Genomic DNA, 19,633 nt, shown 5'->3' on the forward strand with positions numbered 1-19,633 from the left:
CCAATCAGCGCCATCTTCACTGTCCAGCATTTGGACATATAAATGATCAACAGGAAGTGAGAGGCCAGTCGCTTTCTGTTGACTACTTATACATCTGAAGGAGAGTAGAATGAAGCTGGCGCTGGTTAGGCTCAGGGCTTGTGTGATTTAACAACCTCTCATGATCCCAGCGAGAGCGATTGCTGACACCACTGGAACGGCGCTGGTGGAAAACTTGGAAATATGACAAGTGTTTATCCAAGCAGTGGACAACTCCTTTAACTCACAGAAACATAAGTATATGCAACAGTTTCATAGCATTACTAATCTCTATTTACAAACAACAGTTGTTATCATTTTACTGCTTCTATTGCACACCATGGTCAGCCAGAAATAGGGTAGCATAAAATTCAGCTTTGTTTATCTTTTTTTGGGAGTTTGTTATTAGCATTGGTTATGCAGCCATAAGTTACCTTCAAGTCTATAATACATTATGCAATGATTACATGAAAAGTGTAATCATGTTGAGAGTTTTATGCTGCATTTTAGAATTTCCAGTTTTTTAATTTCAAAACATATGCTCTAGGAACACGTTTTTTGGGGGGAAGTTTACTATGGGTTTCTTTGTAGGGCTTGGAAAGCAACAAGAAAAAAAGAACGTTTACATGATAAAAAATACACATTAAAAATTCTTCTTTTATGTATGCATCTAAAATTCAAAAACTATCTATGTGTAAAGAAAAACCTTAAAGCACCACTCCAGCATTTATTTTTCAGAGCTAAAGTGGCACTTTAAATCTAAGCCCACTGTCCTTTGTCATATATTCACCTTTGTCAGCTTCACCTTTTATCGATGTCACTTCATTCCCACAGCACTATCTTGTGTCTGGAACTTCTGACTATCCAGAAGACAAAAGTTATGTACCAAACTCCAAATGCATCTCTACAAGAGCCAGAATGAGGCCAGAATAGGGACTTCAAAGAGATGTAATGAGTTGTGAGCCTGAAAAGCTCCATGAATGGAGATAGGTGCTTTGGTCTGTTGGAGCGCTATAACTGCCAGTTATCTGATGAAAGCAACAGTGGATTGCTGAAACGCGTAGTGTAATAACAGGAGTTCATATTAAAGATTAATACCTTTAAGCAACTGGCAGTTACTTTAATAGCGCTCCAACAGACCAAAACACTTATCTCCATTCATGCCTACTCCCTCAAAGGGAAATTCGGAAGGAAGCTGCTTAGATTGAAAGACCTGCCAAGTTTAATCAGAACACCTTAGCTGGAGGATGGAAGTTTGCACAGGTGCTTCAAGATCCATGGTGCCAGTGGAATCAAAGAGCCTGGAGCATTACTAAGCCCGGACTCAGCAACCACACCAGCGGTAACAAAAGTGGAGAGGATCCCCTCACCTGGAGGATCTATAAACCTGCAACTTGGGTTGTGCGGGGGCGCACAACCTCCTAAGTTGAGCAGTTTTCTATATACAAACTCAAGTTAATCCAGGGGTGCTTCTCATATGCGCTCTTTTCTTTTATATTGAAGAGCTCCATGAGACATTAGATATCATTGGGTGTGGGGGAATAACAGAGACCAGGGGTCCTAAACTGGCCCTCTGGCTATGGGGTCCTAGCTGTCCCTACTCCCCAAGATATGTCTAATGGTGATGATGTCTTTCTTTCCCTACTTCTGGTCAGCCCTGATCTAATATCCTCTCTCCACCACCCCAGGGGAGAACCGGGACAGAATTGGTAAAACTCACAGATATGGACAAACTGGGTAAAACAAAACTCTAGTATGCAGCACGCTCACACAGAGTAATCAGACAGCAAATGATAATGAGGAAAATAAAGAGCAATGAGGAAATAACCAGATGACAGGAGGAATTCAACAGCATACCAAGCTACACGCAGTAAATCACCAGTTACTGGAACACAAAAGCACATTGACCGCTTTAGCAAAAGCTATAGTCAGTATGGCAAGACAGATTCCTCCATCTTAAAAGGAGGGAAGTAACTGTGATAGGTGTCCCGTAACATGTGATCCAAATAGTAACCAGCAAACTAGCAGAAATTAACTCCTGCTAGCCCAATCTCTAATGAGCACACAGCTGGTCGACATCCGAGCATAGTGTGGAGGGTCAGAGTCTATAGTCTGAACAGTGCCTGAAGTTGCCATGACCCTTGGGGAGTTTAGAACCAAACACTGTGTGACACTGGAGCTACTGGCAGGTCACAAATTGCTGGAGAATGACTGAAGCTGTAGTTATAAAAGATGAAGCCACCAATGGGTGAGTATAATACAGGGATTACAGGATTTAAATTTAAAGCACCACTCCAGGGGTGAAATAAAAAGGCCTGCTGAAGTAATGCTATAAAAAAGAAAATCACACTGTAATTAGCTTTGCCTTGTCTACCAGAGAGACTCTGCTTCTGTATCGGGTTTTTGGCATGGCCTGAAGCACTGTCACCTTGAAAGTGTGATTTGTTTTCTGTATAGCAAACTGCAGTCAGTGGAGGAACTTAATTTGAAGTATGGAACCCCTTTAAAGAAAACTTGGTAGCAGAATTCCACTCCACAAACTATATGTGCAAGTATCTCTTTCAAATACCTCTGTTACTGAGAAATCAGCATGTGAATTAATATGCAAATAATGCTGTAATTTTCAAGCCTCTGTCACTCCAGCTCTTTTCCCCTCCCAGCACCGGCTCTTCCTGCTTGATTGACAGCCTGTTTGCTTTAGGCAATGGAGCCAACATTCAAGCATAAGGAGGCGATGATTGGTGGGGAATAGAGCTGGAGTGACAGAGGCTTTGCATCTACCAGAGCTCTCCAGTCTAATTTGAAATTCTGATTCCTCAGTAATGGAGGAACAAATTAGCCATGTAACAGTATTCTGGTCTTTGGAAGAGCTACATGTACTTATAAATCGTTTGGGGTGGGAAATCTTGCTGTCAAATTCTCTTTAAAGTAATTCAGTAAGTGCATTTGTAGTTCTATCAAATGCCACAAAAAGCTGTGCAATTTTAAAATAATGAATTAGCTCAGTTCTACTATATTTGTACACTTTCTTGCATTCTGAGTTAATATAAAATAATAGTTACTGGATTTTTTTTTATGTATGCGCACTTTTTTCTATATTTTAGTTCGTCCTTCACTTTGAGGCTACTTTTTGTTCTTTTATTTTCAAAACACTAAGATACATCACAATTTATTAGGGAAAATGCAGGCAAGGCAAGTGTAAGGAAAGGGGTGATTAAAATGTATTGTATACATTGCATTTTTACCTTTCATTTTCTGTGTACAGCTGCTGAAAAAGGATGAACCTTGCTAACTTCTGGCAGAAAAAATATCTTTGAAGTGTAATCAAATCCATACACGGTGTGGCTATACTGTTAATATATTATTCACACTATTTTGCTGAGTCTTTTCTCTACTGACATGAAAAACATCACCATTTCACATTACTTAAATTATGGATTGAAAATAAATCATCTTTGTCACTAACTATAACTTTGGGGGTCTTATGTGACAAAGGTCATGCCTTGAGTAACCAGATATAATTTCCAAAACATGAAGAATAAATATTTTTGTTTACTGAAAAGTAATCGGCCCCCCCCAACATGTTGTATGTTTTTTCTCATATGCTTCCTTCCTTCTATATTGAGTGTAAATCCTCCGGTCTACAAATCTACATGAAATCAGAGTATTCAATGATTTTAATATAATTACTTTATGTCAAAAACAAGTTTTACAAGCAACACTTGTATTGAGCTACACGGAGTATTAAATACAATTAAATCCTATTAAACATTAGTAATTGGGTGGCCTAAAGGGGGCTTTACACGCTAGCGAGCGTACCCGCCCCCGTCGTTTGTGCATCACGGGCAAATCGCTGCCAGTGGCGCACAATATCGTTAGGAGCCGTCACACGGATTTACCAGCCTAGCGACGACTCTGTGGCCGGCGAACCGCCTCCTTTCTAAGGGGGCGGTTCGTGCGGCGTCACAGCGGCGTCACTAAGAGGCCGCCCAATAGAAGCAGAGGGGCAAAGATGAGCGGGACGTAACATCCTGCCCACCTCCTTCCTTCCTCATTGCCAGCGGCCACAGGTAAGCTGTAGTTCGTCGTTCCCGAGGTGTCACACCTAGCGATATGTGCTGCCTCGGGAACGACGAACAACCTGCGTCCTCAACAATAAACGATTTTTTGAAAATGAACGACGTGTCAACAATGGACGATTTGGTGACTATTTTCCATTGTTAATGGTCGCTCATTGGTGTCAAGCGCAATGACATCGCTAATGATGCCGGATGTGCATCACGGAATCCGTGACCCTGGCGATATATCGTTAGATACGTCGTTGCGTGTAACGGGGCCTTAAGGCTTAGTTTCCAGTGCTGCTTGACAGCCAGAATTGTGTATCATAAAGCACTCTTCCAGCAATTAAAACATCAAAAATCAAAAAATAAAAATTATAATAAAAAATAAAAATAAAACAAAAAACATCAGAAACCTTAGATACTCATTACGAGACTCTGCTCATACTGGTGGAACTGCTTTTGTTTGGAGAGCAAATTTGTCTGGAATAGATGGCAAATGCCAATTGCAGAACCTTTGATATGTCTAAATAGTGGAATAAACAGAAAAGTGACCCCACTTTGGAAACTACACCCCTCAAGGAAATTTTATAGAGCTGTGGTGATCACCTTGAGCCCACAGGTGCTTCACAGAATTTTTTTAAATGTTAAACTGTGAAAATGAAATATACAAGGTTACCACAAAAATATTACTTTAACCCCATATTTTTTTCATTTTGCAAGGGCAACAATAAAAAAAGGATCATAGAATTGGTTGTGCAGTTTCTCCTAAATGCACCAATGCCCCATATGTTTTGAAAATCTACTGTAGTGAGCAATTTTAACCCTCATGTGATCCTGGAATTGTATAACATTCAGATGTGAAAATAAAAAATAACCATTTTTTCACTAAAATATTGAGTTGGCCCCAAAATTTAAATTTTCAAAAAGGGTAATAATAAAATGGACTGTACAATTTATTACACAATTTCTCATGAGTCTGCCAATACCCCATCTATGGTTGAAAACTACTTTTGAGGCCCAGTGTAAACCTCAGAAGGAAAGGAGCGTCATGTTGGAGTTCAGATTTAGTTGGAATGGTATAGGGGTGCAATGTAACATTGCCAGAGCCCCTGACATGCCAGAAAAACAGAACCCCCATAAATGACCTCATTTTACAAAGTACAACCCTCAATAAATTTAGGGGTGCAGTGAGCATATTGACACCACAGATGTGTCACAGAATTTTATACCATTGGATGATGAAGAAAGAATACAGTCATATGAAAAAGTTTAGGCACCCCTAATAATGTTAATCTTTTTTCTTTATAAGAATTTGGGTTTTTGCAACAGCTATTTCAGTTTCATATATCTAATAACTGATAGACTGAGTAATATTTCTGGATTGAAATGAGGTTTATTGTACTAACAGAAAACGTGCAATCCGCATTTAAACAAAATTTGACCAGTGCAAAAGTATGGGCACCTCAACATAAAAGTGACATTAATATTATGTAGATCCTCCTTTTGCCAAAATAACAGCCTCTAGTCGCTTCCTGTAGCTTTTAATGAGTTCCTGGATCCTGGATGAAGGTATATTTGACCATTCCTGTTTACAAAAGAATTCCAGTTCAGTTAAGTTTGATGGTCGCCGAGCATGAACAGCACGCTTCAAATCATCCCACAGATTTTCAATGATATTCAGGTCAGGGGACTGGGATAGCCATTCCAGAACATTGTAATTGTTCCTCTGCATGAATGCCTGAGTAGATTTGGAGCGGGGTTTTGGATCATTGTCTTGCTGAAATATCCATCCCCTGCGTAACTTCAACTTCGTCACTGATTCTTGCACATTATTGTCAAGAATCTGCTGATACTGAGTTGAATCCATGTGACCCTCAACTTTAACAAGATTCCTGGTGCCGGCATTGGCCACACAGCCCCAAAGCATGATGGAACCTCCACCAAATTTTACTGTGCGTAGCAAGTGCTTTTCTTGGAATGCCGTGTTTTTTTTGCCTCCATGCATAACGCCTTTTTGTATGACCAAACAACTCAATCTTTGTTTCATCAGTCCACATGACCTTCTTCCAAAATGTAACTGGCTTGTCCAAACGTGCTTTTGCATACCTCCAGGCGACTCTGTTTGTGGCGTGCTTGCAGAAACGGCTTCTTTCGCATCACTCTCCCATACACCTTCTCCTTGTGCAACGTGCGCTGTATTGTTGACCGATGCACATTGACACCATCTGCAGCAAGATGATGCTGCACGTCTTTGGAGGTGGTCTGTGGATTATCCTTGACTGTTCTCACCATTCTTCTTCTCTGCCTTTCTGATATTTTTCTTGGCCTGCCACTTCTGGGCTTAACAAGAACTGTACCTGTGTTCTTCTATTTCCTTACTATGTTCCTCACAGTGGAAAGAGACAGTTTAAATCTCTGAGACAACTTTTTGTATCCTTCCCCTGAACAACTATGTTGAATAATCTTTGTTTTCAGATCATTTGAAAGTTCTTTTGAGGAGCCCATGATGCCACTCTTCATAGGAGATTCAAATAGGAGAACAACTTGCAAGTGGCCACGTTAAATACCTTTTCTCATGATTGGATACACCTGCCTATGAAGTTCAAAGCTCAATGAGGTTACAAAACCAATTTAGTGCTTTAGTAAGTCAGTAAAAAGTAGTTAGGAGTGTTCAAATCAAGAAATTGATAAGGGTGCCCATACTTTTGCACTGGTCAAATTTTGTTTAAATGCGGATTGCACATTTTTTGTTAGTACAATAAACCTCATTTCAATCCAGAAATATTACTCAGTCCATCAGTTATTAGATATATGAAACTGAAATAGCTGTTGCAAAAACCCAATTTGTTATAAAGAAAAAAGGTTAACATTGATAGGGGTGCCCAAACTTTTTCATATGACTGTAATTACATTTTTTCACTAAAATGTTGTTTTAGCCCCCGAATTTTCATTTTTTATAAAAGCGAATAAGAAAATAATTGACCCCTTTGTTTAATTTTTCCTGAGTGCTCTAGTACCCTCCATTCAATTGGAAACTACTTTTGAAGCACAGTGCAAAGCTGAGAAGCTGAAGAAGCGCCATATTGAACTTAGAACTGTTGTTTTATTGCTTTCTATTCTGATTTTTAGTGGTCAGAATTAACAAATACAGCAATTCAACACTTACTATTTTTTTAATACCATTCCACGTGTGGCAAAATCAATGACAGCTTTATTCTTCATGTTAGACTAATCACAGCAATACCCCATTTATATCTTTTATTAAGTTTTGCTGGTTTTGCACAATAAAAATTAATTTATAAAAATAATAATTGTTTTTGCATTGCTATATTGTTGGAGCTATAACTTTATTTTTCTGCTTATGAAGCTGTTTGGTAGCTTGTTTTTTTGGTAATTCTGGTGACTCAGAGGTCACTATGATGAACTTTTGTTGCCATGGCAATGATTGGGCCCTTGCGGGTTCACAAGACAGGGAGCTCCTTCCCTCTTCCAGAATCGTAAATGTTGTAATCTAGGTGGTGCAGCCACTAATTCTGGCTGCGAAAGCAAGGGACTTGATGAAAATTGCTTTAAATCTACTGTAAGTGGTTTGACCCTGTCTTATGCTCATCTTCTGGTGGCTTCATTTTCTATCGCCACCACTCTGGTCAGTCTCCTGTGATTTGTGACCTGCCAGAAGCTCTAGTGTTTGCTGGAGCATGCCGGAGTTCACAACTCTATGAGAAACTTGTTCTGGCCTTGTTCTGATTCTCATAGAGATAAATTGAGAGCTTGGGAAGTAACTTCTGACTTCTGGCCAGTCAGAAGTTATAGTCACAAGATGGTAGCGCAGGATCGGAGCGGTGTCAGTAAAAGCTGAAGCTGCCTCAAAGTTAGTATATGACAGGGGGCAGGAGACTTAGATTTAAGTGCCACTATTCAGATGAATTCCCTTCCCCCTGCTGGAGTGGTGCTTTAAAGAAATATTGTATCCAGAGCTGACATTCACACTGATTACATTGCCCACAGGGAATGGGGGATTAAAAAAGGATTGGATTGTTAAATTTCAATGCATGATTGCTATATTTTCTTGAGACATATTCCACCCCTAGTGGTGTCTGGCAATAACATACTTTTCTCTACCCAATGATAATACTTGAACCCATGAATGAAGTATGCATATTAGACAGAGATATTATGAGGCTATGTGTCCACGTTGCTTTTTACCTGCTTTTTTGCTGCTTTTTCAACTGCAGCGTTTAATGCCAAAATAGATGTGTTCTGCTTTTCAAGCAAAGTCTATGGGAATTTGGATTTCTTGTGCCCACTATGCAGTTCAAACTGCAGCCTTTTTCAGGCAGAACTTTGGACAAAAACTCAGCTTTGCAGTGCAAAACCCAAATGGCAAAAACAATTGACATGTCAATTGTTTTTGCCATTTGCGTTTTGAACTGCAAAGCAGAGTTTTTGACCAAATTTCTGCCTGAAAAAGGCTGCAGTTTGAACTGCATAGTGGGCACAAGAAATCCAAATTCCCATAGACTTTGCTTGAAAAGCAGAACACATCTATTTTGGCATTAAACGCTGCAGTTGAAAAAGCAGCAAAAAAGCAGGTAAAAAGCAGGTAAAAAGCAACGTGGACACATAGCCTAAGACGCACCCAAAAATTTAGAGATAAAAAAGGTAAAAAAAAGGGCGTCTGTCTTATACTCTAGTGCTGTCTTACCAGAAGGGAGCAGCAGTGGGGGTCAAGCGGGGTCACAGGAGGCAGAGGTTGTGCTGCCAGCAGCGGTCAGTAGTGACAGCTGCGGTGACGGCTCAGTGGTAGCAGCAGTGGTGACAGCTCAGTGGTGGCAGTGACAGCTCAGTGGTGGCAGTGCCGGTGACAGCTCAGTGGTGGCAGCGGCATTGATGGCTCAGTAGTGGCAGCGGCAGTGACGGCTCAGTGGTGGCAGTGGGGGTGACAGCTCAGTGGTGGCAGCAGCGGTGAAAGCTCAGTGGTGGCAGCGGTGGTGACAGCTCAGTGGTGGCAGCGGCGGTGACGGCTCAGTGGTGGCAGTGGCGGCGATGGCTCAGTGGTGGAGCAGGCTGGTGCGGTGTGTCCCAGTGTGTCCGCGATCCTAGGTCAAGTGCTGACTCCTGGAGCGGCGCATGCGTAGATGAAGATCTCATCCAAGAGCTCCATCTGCACACACGCTGACACCCGGCGCCATCATTTGAAACCGGACCAGCGGAAACACTGGGACACCTGCCGCACAGCCACCGCAGTCCGCACAGCTGCAGGCACAGGGTGGCAGCCAGCAGGCCGCCCATCCGCACAGAGAAGCAGCTGGCCTCCGGGACAGAGAGGCTGTCGACACCGACAGGCAGCTGGCACTCAGCCACAGGCACCCGGTCTCCTGCACACACCCGGCCGTCCACACAGACAGCCCCACCGGTAAGCTATATTCGGATTTCAAGACGCACCCGTCATTTTCCTCCCAAATATTTGGGAGGAAAAGTGCGTCTTATAATACGAAAAATACGGTAGGTGTCTGCCGACATCTGTTCAGCCTCTATAACTGGATTTACCGCAGTTTTTAATCCAGTTTTGTCAGTGATATGGTATTGTGTCTGGTGTCAAGATCTAGCTTGTCACAGTGTTCCTTGCATCACTAGTGTGTAACATTATCTTTAGCTGGGACTCTACAAGCTATAATTTGGCTGTTGCCCCCAAAACACAGGTCTAGCTAGGAAGGTATTTGTCTTAGAAAGATTCTATTAATTGTACATATTAACTCAAGTAAAGGAATTATAATTTAATGACCATAATACCATAATCAAACAAATGAGAACAAATTAAAAAAACTTAACAAAAGCACCAAAGTAAGTAATTCCTTTTAATGAACATGTATTGTTGATAATGAAGTTGTTAAAAAAAACCTTCATTGTTCCTATTACTTCCACTACTTAAAATTAATATTCCATTCCATATCCTTATAAAGTTGGAGATCACTTGGCATCAAAATGTTTTTTTTTTTTCATTTCAATTTAGAAAAAATGAGAACTTTCAATAATCTATGCAGAGGGAAGTGATGAAAGTAAGAGAAAGCTACATTTTAATTGCACCACCCTTGAACAAAAGATATTATTTCACTGGGGATTCATTAGCTTCCTCCCAGCTTTTGAAATAAGTATTTTATATCCTTAGTATAGGAGTCTAAGTAGTTGGCATTTAACTCCAAAAATGAATTTTTTAGACATTTTATATCTCCCAGGAAATAAAATGAATTTATCAAACGAGCTCTGACAAAACCATGCCAAGGGGAGGCAGACCAACATTGATAACAGAATTAGCCTAAATGAATGTCTAATTTACAGCTAACGATTCTAAGCTAATTTTATTGAATTCTTGAACTTCTCCCACAGTTTGCAGGCCCTGCTGAGAAAATCGAACATGCATAATATATGAGCTGACAAATGAACAAGTAAACTACTTTATTTAAGTCTTTCTATTTGTCATATGTACTGGAGCAATAATGGCATTCTGTCCAGTGCTTTAATAATGTATATTGAGTAGATCTTTTAGTACGACAAACTAGCGCTTTATCATTGTTTTCACACAGCATCTCTTTCTAAATTAGGAACTGCACAATAGTGTAAAAACAGTGCTAATTGTGTAAGTATTTAAAAGGAATCTGTCAGTAAGATCAACCCTCCTAAGCCATTTGTATGGGCATGTAGGTCATAGGAAGCTGAATCAAATGATACCTTGATATCTGAGATCCGATGTCTTATTCCAGAGAAATGTATGCTTTTCAGATGTGAATGTGCTCATTTTAATTAAGAGGGGCGTACCCAGTGTGAGACATGTAACTAAGAAAATAACTTTGTTTTCTTACAAACATATTTACTGCAGCTCTTACAGCTCTGCTGTATTACAACAATATTGCAACCCTGTCTGCCTGTGAGATGGAAGATGAAGCTCTGATGGGAATCGGCAGATGTGTCAGTTATAATCACACACAGCTCTGCAGCAAGATCTGGAGAGCAGAGAGCCACCATCACGCATCACACTGATATTGACCCCTTAGGCCTAAAAAGTCTGTTTATTTAACCACTTAACGTCCAAGGACGTACTAGTACATCCTAAATCATCAAAGAGTAATTACTTCTGGCTGCTGTGGTGAGCTGACGGTAATTCCTGCACGTTAGCTGATTTGAACAGCTGACATGTGTGGCTCGCAGGCGCAGGTGGATCTGCAATCCACCCATGCCTATTAACCCCTTAAATTGTGCTGTCAAAATGGGACATTGTGACTTAAATGCCCACAGGAGGTAATGCGCACTTACCCGCTGCCATCGGAAACCCTGTGACATGATCACGGGGAGCCGATGGTTGCCACGGTAGCACAGGGAGACTGCTGTGATGACTCCTGTAGTTATCATGACTCACGTCCTGTAACAGCCAGCAGCGCAGGAGCTTTTACAAGAGATGTGCATTTCTGCTGATCTGAGCAGTGTAGTTGCGATCAACAGAAATGAAACCGCGATTAGACTGCTAATCCTTACAATCATGCAATTGCACTTTTTTGCAATTTTTCCGCACTTTGAATTTTTTCGCCATTTTACAGTACACTATATGGTAAAACTTATGGTTTCATTAAAAAGTACAACTTGTCCCACAAAAAACTAGCCCTGATATGGCGAGATTGATGTAAAAATAAAAAGACTACGGCTCTTGGAAGAAGCAAAGCAAAAAAAAAAATGAAAAATGGAAAATCGCATGGGGATCAAGGGCTTAATTGGAATCAAAATACATGTAAAAAAAATCCTACCAAGAGAAAGACTCCTTTAATCCAAATAATGCAATAAAAATATTTTTTTATTAGTCCCAATATTAAAAACATGTTAAGAGCACTAAAGGAAAAATTCCAATGGCGTAAATGAAATACCACATCTACCTTAATATATCAAAGCCCAAGTGTAAACAGACAATATTATAACTAGAGTTTGAAAAAAGAAGCTCTCTAAGAAAGAAGTAGAAAATAATTGGTCCTGATTATAGTAATTTAACAGCAATGGAAAATATACAGTATGCTGATTAATCAAGAGACACTGGATCACAGATATCAAAATATAATATTACTCAGCTTTCTATGATCTACATGTCCATATAGATGGCTTAGAATAGTTGATCCTACTGACAGGTCGCCTTTATAGTAAATGAAAAATAGAAAGTTATAAAAAAACAATATCACACTTCAGGGTATTTTACACCCGTGCTGCATGTTTTTTCTTCACTGACCCAGATAGGCTGAATCTTTTTTATCCATTGACTCTTAACAATAGAACAGTAAAAGATGGATGGAAGACTATAAATAGACATATTCAAATATATGCAAGGTGAGTGGGAAAACCATAAAATCTATACATGAAAACGCTCAATACTAAAACTTATGATGAAATATGAATTCATTATTTACTAAAAAATTATAAAAATATAAGGAGATCAAAGACAGATGGATAAAAGCACATCGACACCCGGCCAACAATGAACCAAAATGATTCAGTGAAAAAGATGGAATTACGTCAAATCCAGCATGAAGATACAATTAGGTAATAGTATACCATGATAAGTATGACAGAAAAAAGACACTTGTCAATAAATATGGGCACTAGACATGGGTAAATAAAGTATATTAAAAGAGGAATAGACCTAATTGGTGAATAAGAATGTCCCAGCTAAAGAGCAAAGAGTTACTGTAGTATATGCATCCTCGGAAGCATGGAATAAAAGACTTGTTAGATAGCACAGACAATATTGAGGAACAATAATACTGACTGGTAGGTGCCAGGCAAAGTCTCAACACGCATTTTGCTAGTATTATTGCATCTTTACCTGTACTTGACAGCTGATTTTGTAAGCTGTCATGTGCCTCTAACAGCCATGGATGGATTGGAGACTCATTCACAGCTGTTTACCAGTTAAATCCTAGTGTCAATCCCTGACAGTGGGATTTATCACTCATTGGTAGAGGAGTGCATCTTTCCCTGCTCTCATCGGCGCACCCATGACATGATCGCCGGGTGCTAATGGGTTGTAATGACAGCCAAGGTTCAGCTGATGACCTGTGTCTGTCATGATGATCCTCCTGTGAAGGCTGGTAGCGAATCGCTATTCACAGGAGATCATTATTTCAATTATACCAAGCAGTGCTAATGCACTGCTATGGATAGCATAAGTGATAGGATGATCGGAGCTTCAAGTCCCCAAAAAGTACTAATAAAAACAGTGAGAAGTGAAGAAAAATAAAAAAATACAATAGTTCAAATCACCCCCCTTGCCCCATTGAAAATAAAACAATTAAAAACAAATAAAAAATACACATAATTGGTAATGCTACATTCAGAAAAGTCCAATCTATTAAAATATTAAATAAATTAATCCGATAGGTAAACAGCATAATGGAATTTTTCCAAAAGGCCAGAATTATTTTTTTTTTGGCCCCCGCATCAATGTAATAAAATACAATTAGAGGTGATCAAAACATTATATTTATCCATAAATGGTATCAGTAAAAATGTCAGTTCAGGGAGAAAAATATAAGAAATCATTTAGCTCTAGATCCAGCAAAATAAAAACATTACGGTTCTCGGAATATAGTGTCAAAAACATTGTTTTTTTAATTTTTTTTTCACCCCTTAAAAAAAACTATACATGTTTCATATGTACATACTCATACTGACCTGGAGAATCGTACTGTCAGATCAGTTTTACCATATAGTGAACATACTGAATAAAAAAACAAACAAAAACATTTGAGGAGTCGCACTTTTTTTGCAATTTCATCTCACTTGGAATTTTCTCCCCTGTGTTCCAGTATATTCTATGGTAAAATGAATAGTGTCATTCAAAAGTACAAAGCGTCCCGCAGAAAACAAGCCCTCATATTGTTATATGAATGGAAAAATAAAAAATGTTATAGCTATTGGAAGAAGGGGAGGAAAAAATGAAAAAGTGAAAATACCCATGGCATGAAGGAGTTAATGAGTAATAACTATTAATATGACATTCTATTTCCATATATGTTACTCTTAACATGTAATGGACCAGAGCATTATATATCACATCATAAAGGAGCATGAACATTAACATATACATCTGATGAGCCACAATTAGAAGCCAACATATATATTACGCTGAGATCTGTTGTCTGTTCAGATGCATAATATCTAACAGGGAACATTTATAATTACTCCATGGACTAGCTGGAGGCTTCAGGGCAACCAAATGGTGGGAGCTGTGTTACCGTGTTCTGCAGTTTATTTCAGCACTCCAGTATTGCCTAAGGCAAAATGATTCAGAGAGATCGCTATCCTATCTGCAGGGAGCCAACAGATCAGCAAAACAGCATGAAAATGCTGCCTCTCCCATATATTATATCGGTATAATTCATCATTTTCTTTCAACTCTCTTACGAAATCCTCATCTTCCTTCATAAAGTCAGTGCAAGTGTAAAATAATTCTGACCGCAGCGCCAAATATCTTTTCAGAAATGGAAATGGGAAGCTTAGTATTGATCTCTTTATATCATAACTAGTGTATAAATCATATTGACAAGACATAAAACTCCATTTAGAATTATTACCTTCCCCAACTAGTTTCCATTATTAGCAAACTATATAACCTAATGAAATAGGAGAAAGGTTTTAGCTTTATAAGTATATCCTCCAAACCTTCCTATGTTGGTTTCTCCTAAAAATTTGTTTCCAGGACATTGACACTCTTCTCATTTCTTCTGATGTTAATCGAGATTGTTACTAATCTTTGTAGCCTCTACATGACAATGCTTCTTCCATTAGAGCCACAAGGAAAAGGGATGTTTCGGCACATCCACGGAATAAAAATATTTAGTTTCTTTGCTAGAACATATTTAAAAAATGATGGGCTCACAAATAGTGTTGAGCGGACCCAAACTGTAAAAATCCGGATCTGTGCGGTTTCAGCGTCCGATCCGGGTCTGACCCGGACCCGGGAATCCGGCTGCACGATGCGGATTTGGAATTTCTTTGGGTTTTCTCTCTCTCTCTCTCTCGTCCCCGGATTCTACTCCCCATTGACATATATAGGGCCGAACTCCGGATCGGATCCGGACTTCTTTTTCGACCCGCTAGACCCGATTTTACACTATCCGCTCAACTCTACTCACAAACCATCATTGTGCCTTATACCAATGTCCTGATGCGTTTCTGGCGCAAAACAGCGCCCTTAGTCAAGCCACCATTGTGCACTATACCAATGTCCTGGTGCATTTCTGGCATAAAACAGCGGCCTTAGTCATAGGTCCTATGACTAAGTGCCCTGTTTTGTGCCAGAAACAAGTCAGGACATTGGTATAGGGCACAATGCTGGTTTGACTAAGGGTGCTGTTTTGCGCCAGAAACGCGTCAGGATGATGGTATAGGGCACAATGCTGGTTTCTGAGTTCATCATTTTTTAAATATGTTCTAATAAAGAATTTAAATAATTTTATTCCATGGATGTGCCGAAACTTCCCTTTTCCTTCTGGCTCATGGTCTTCTGGCAGACTTTGATTTAGGCACTCTCATAATCAAGCAGCACACCATGGATTGTAATGTCTGAAGCTCCCCCACCTGTTTTGCTTCTTCCATTACACTTTCTTTATATCTTCACTATTATGATCTGCTGTACACTACATGTGGTTGTGGACCAAAGTACCAGCGGAGTTGGAACAAGGGCAATTAATTGTAAGTCTATTATCCTAAGTACCTAATGGTGAAGTTCCTTGGAGGATATCATTAAAAGTTGGTATGTGTGTATTTTGAAAATTAAGAAATGGATACAGCTATATTTAAACTCTTCACCACCAGACAAATTTCCGTTTTTAGTTTTTGTTTTTTCTTCCACTTCTTCCAAGAGCCATAACTTTTTTATTTTTCTGTCAATATAGCCATGTGAGGGTTTTTTTTTAGTGGAACGAGTTGTACTTTTGAATGACCCCATTCATTTTTCCACATATTGTACTAGAAAATGAGAACAAAATTCCTTGTATAGTGAAATTGCAAATAAAGTGTAATTCCACATTTGTTTTTTGGGGGAGCTTATTTACAATTTTCAATATATGGTAAAACTGACGTGGCATTATGATTCCCCAGGTCAATATGAGTTTGTACCTAACATGTATAGTTTTTTTATATTTAAGTTATGAAAAAATGCAGAAATTTGTCAAAAAGAAGAATAGTGCTTATGTCTATATTTTCTGAGAGCCATGCAATGTTTTGTTCACCTTTTTATTGCAATGTTGTGGCGAACAAAAAAATTGAATTCTGGCAGTTTAATTTTTCTTCTCATTGCAACCGTTACCAATCAAAAGTAGGGTGATTTGAACTTTTTTTACATTTTTTAAACTTATTTTTACAGTTTTTATTGTTTTTACTAATCCTAATGGGACTTGAAGCTGATATATTCCGATCACTTGTGCTGTACAGAGTGATGATTCAACACTGCTCTGTACAGCACAAATGCTGTCTTCCTATGGAAGTCGATGATCAGCCGGTGTTCACAGGAACTATGTAAGGACAGTGCAGAGATCATCAGCTGACCCCCGGCTGTCTTTACAACCAATTGGCTCATCTCGATAACATCATGTGGCCACTGATGGGGCAGGGAATCACAAGCTGCCCGCCGGGGTGCATTAAATCTTGCTGACAGAAGGATATATCTGGTTAACAAGGGCAGGTGGATCTTCACTCCACCCACGTCTGTTAACTGTACCTGTCGATTGAGCAGCTAAGTCAATATGTGCAGGGAATCATGTGGGCTTGCAACATAAGCCGCATTAAGGAGACAGACACGACCTTGAAAGTACTGGTACGTCCAAGGTCATGAAGGGGTTAAAGTGTCAATGTCATTTATTTTTCTTCTTTTTGTACATAAATTAATAGTATTCATTAAATTAAGAACCTTTGTAATATATCTTTTCATAAAAATCTAAAACAGAAAACAACAGTTTCCCTTCAAAATAGCTAATCCAAGGAGAAATGATTGGTGCATATTGAGGGGTACTGTAACTGCACCCCTTGTCACTGGCTGACAGCTAGCTCTGCAATATAGATGACTGTCAGTGTGTGTGTGTGTGTGTGTGTGTGTGTGTTGATATTTGCGTAAAAGAACAATATTCAGAATGTAAAATTGAAAAATTTAGGTAACCTAAATTATGTCCTTCTGAATGAGCCCTAATGGTTTATGTGTTTATGCCTTATTCCAGCCATACAGTAGTTGAATATGATGTATAGCCTTTTGATTGAGCGAAAAGCCCATTTGAGTGCTTCATATTAGCAGACCTACACTTCTGTTATAGATGATGCTCCAGCTGTGCAGGTTGCTCTAGACCAGTGTTTCTCAAAATCCAGTCCTCAGGACCCCCAACAGGTTATTTTCTCAGGATTTCCTTAGTATTGCTCAGGTTAGAGAATATGTGGCTATTTTTGATGTCTTGATAGTCATTCCATCACCCGTGCAATGCTATGGAAATTTTAACAATGTGTTCTGTTGGAGGCCGTGAGGGCTGGAGTTTGGGAAAGACTGTTCTAGACCATATATACAAAAAATCAATATAAATACAAACACAAACTATAACAGACAAAACAACCAGGATTATTTTCATTTCAGTATTCCTTTCATCTCCATAGTAATTCTATACCTATGGCTTTTGAGCTTACATAATATAACAGACCTTTACTGTTGCTAACAAATTCTATATCAATGTTCTGCAAAGTCACTCTCCTGAATTACTTTCATTTGAAGAATCAGGTTGTTTATATTATGAACGCCATTTTTCACAAACCTACTATATAATGGGGTTTACTTTCTTCTTACTCTCTCTTAGGCCTCCTTTACACGTCCGTGAAAGCCATGTGCATTTTCAATGGACTTGTAAAAGGTGCGTAAGGCCCTTCGTGTGTCGTGTTTTTGGCACACGTGTGTTCTCCGTGTGCTATCCGTGATAACACACGGAGAACAAGAACTTTCTGCTCACCTGTCTCTGGCGTTGCTGTCCGTGGTGCTGATCTACGGTGTCCGTCCCTGACGACTCCCTGCACGTGCTTCCAGTCCTCTGTGCCGTGAATATGCAATGAGCATAATGAGCGGGGTTAGAAGCAAGTGACAGCAGCAGCAGAGACAGCAGGGCTGGAGAAGGTGAGTATAGAAATTCATTTTATTTCATAGGCACGTGTGTTTTCTCCGGTACATGTCACACTGATGTCACACGGGTCACATCTGTGTGATCCGTGTGACACCCATGCTGCCGGTGAAAAAACGGAGATGTCAACGTGTGGGGCACATGGACACACGTATGCTCCACACGGACACACGGTCCATGGCAAAACACGCATGTGTGCGCAGACCCATTGATTTTAATGGTTCTATGTGTGCCTGTGTCTCCGGTACATGTGAGGTCCATTTTCACACATACCAGAGACACGGATGTGTGAAGGGGGCCTTAAGTGTTTTCTAAATTTCTAAAGCTTGACTGGTTCATTTTCATATTTTACGACATTAGAATGAGTTTAATGTCTGCTCATTAGCTAGTCATTTCTATACTATTCCTGTACAACATCTTAAGTTTCTCCTTGTTTGTCCCATTTGTCTTGTCATTGTTTTATACATGAGTTTCCAGCAGTTTCCTCAATGTTTCTACAGCACTAAGCCAACTCTACAGACCTTCATTATTTATTGTTTGCGGGCTCTAAACAAGACGGAAATGTAATTCTAAAATTTTGGATTTAATTACCATAAACATAATAAGTAATGTAGAGTAGTTTGCTCATTGTTTAATTTTTCCATTTACAGCTCAAAATTGTTCTGATCTTTCAAATGGAAACTTGAGGTTACACTGTCATTTTCTAAAGGGTTCAGACATCCGTTTTTCACAACATCTTTATATCTTTGCAGAATTAGATTTTTTGTTCCTTTATTAAAAACCACTCAGCATATGGCAAATGTGCTTAATCCTGCACAATTGTTTTTCTGCATCACAATATATCTATCCAAGCAGAACTATAATGTGTTTATTTTCACAGTATTTCTTTTATGTCACTCATACAAACTTTAGAGGACACAAAATAAAATGATATCATACTTTGGAATATCTTTATACAATGTACATAGCATATTGTGTATGAGTGTATGTATTCGGCTCAGAAGCTGAGCATGCTCCTTCCTCGGAAAATGCTTCCTATCTTGCAGCTAACAACAGGTCTGATAGATGCTGTTTCAACCATTAATTTAATGTTACAATTCAGAGGAGACATGCACTTTAATACCACTGTCAATCATTGACAGCATATAAGTGGTGCATTGATTCAGGCTCTTATATGGCCTCCATACACGATTGCAAGGTACCGTATTTTTCGGACTATAAGACACACCCTGGTTTTAGAGGAGGAAAATAGAAAAATAAAATTTTAAGCAAAAAATGTGGTCATGACACACTGTTATGGGGCGAGGATCTGCTGCTGACACTGTTATGGGGGTAATGCCCCCAAATTCTCTACTAAGGTATCCCATC

At 39.3% G+C, this 19,633-nt stretch overlaps 1 protein-coding gene across 10 annotated transcripts in view; it reads right to left on the reverse strand.

Annotated features, from left to right (window-relative positions):
• Positions 1–19,633, reverse strand: part of DMD (dystrophin) — a 4,177,531-nt gene that overhangs the window by 807,840 nt on the left and 3,350,058 nt on the right. The gene's annotated exons all lie outside the window — the stretch shown is intronic.

The sequence above is a fragment of the Anomaloglossus baeobatrachus genome, chromosome 2 (genome assembly GCF_048569485.1).
Source record: "Anomaloglossus baeobatrachus isolate aAnoBae1 chromosome 2, aAnoBae1.hap1, whole genome shotgun sequence".
Lineage (NCBI taxonomy): Eukaryota > Metazoa > Chordata > Amphibia > Anura > Aromobatidae > Anomaloglossus > Anomaloglossus baeobatrachus.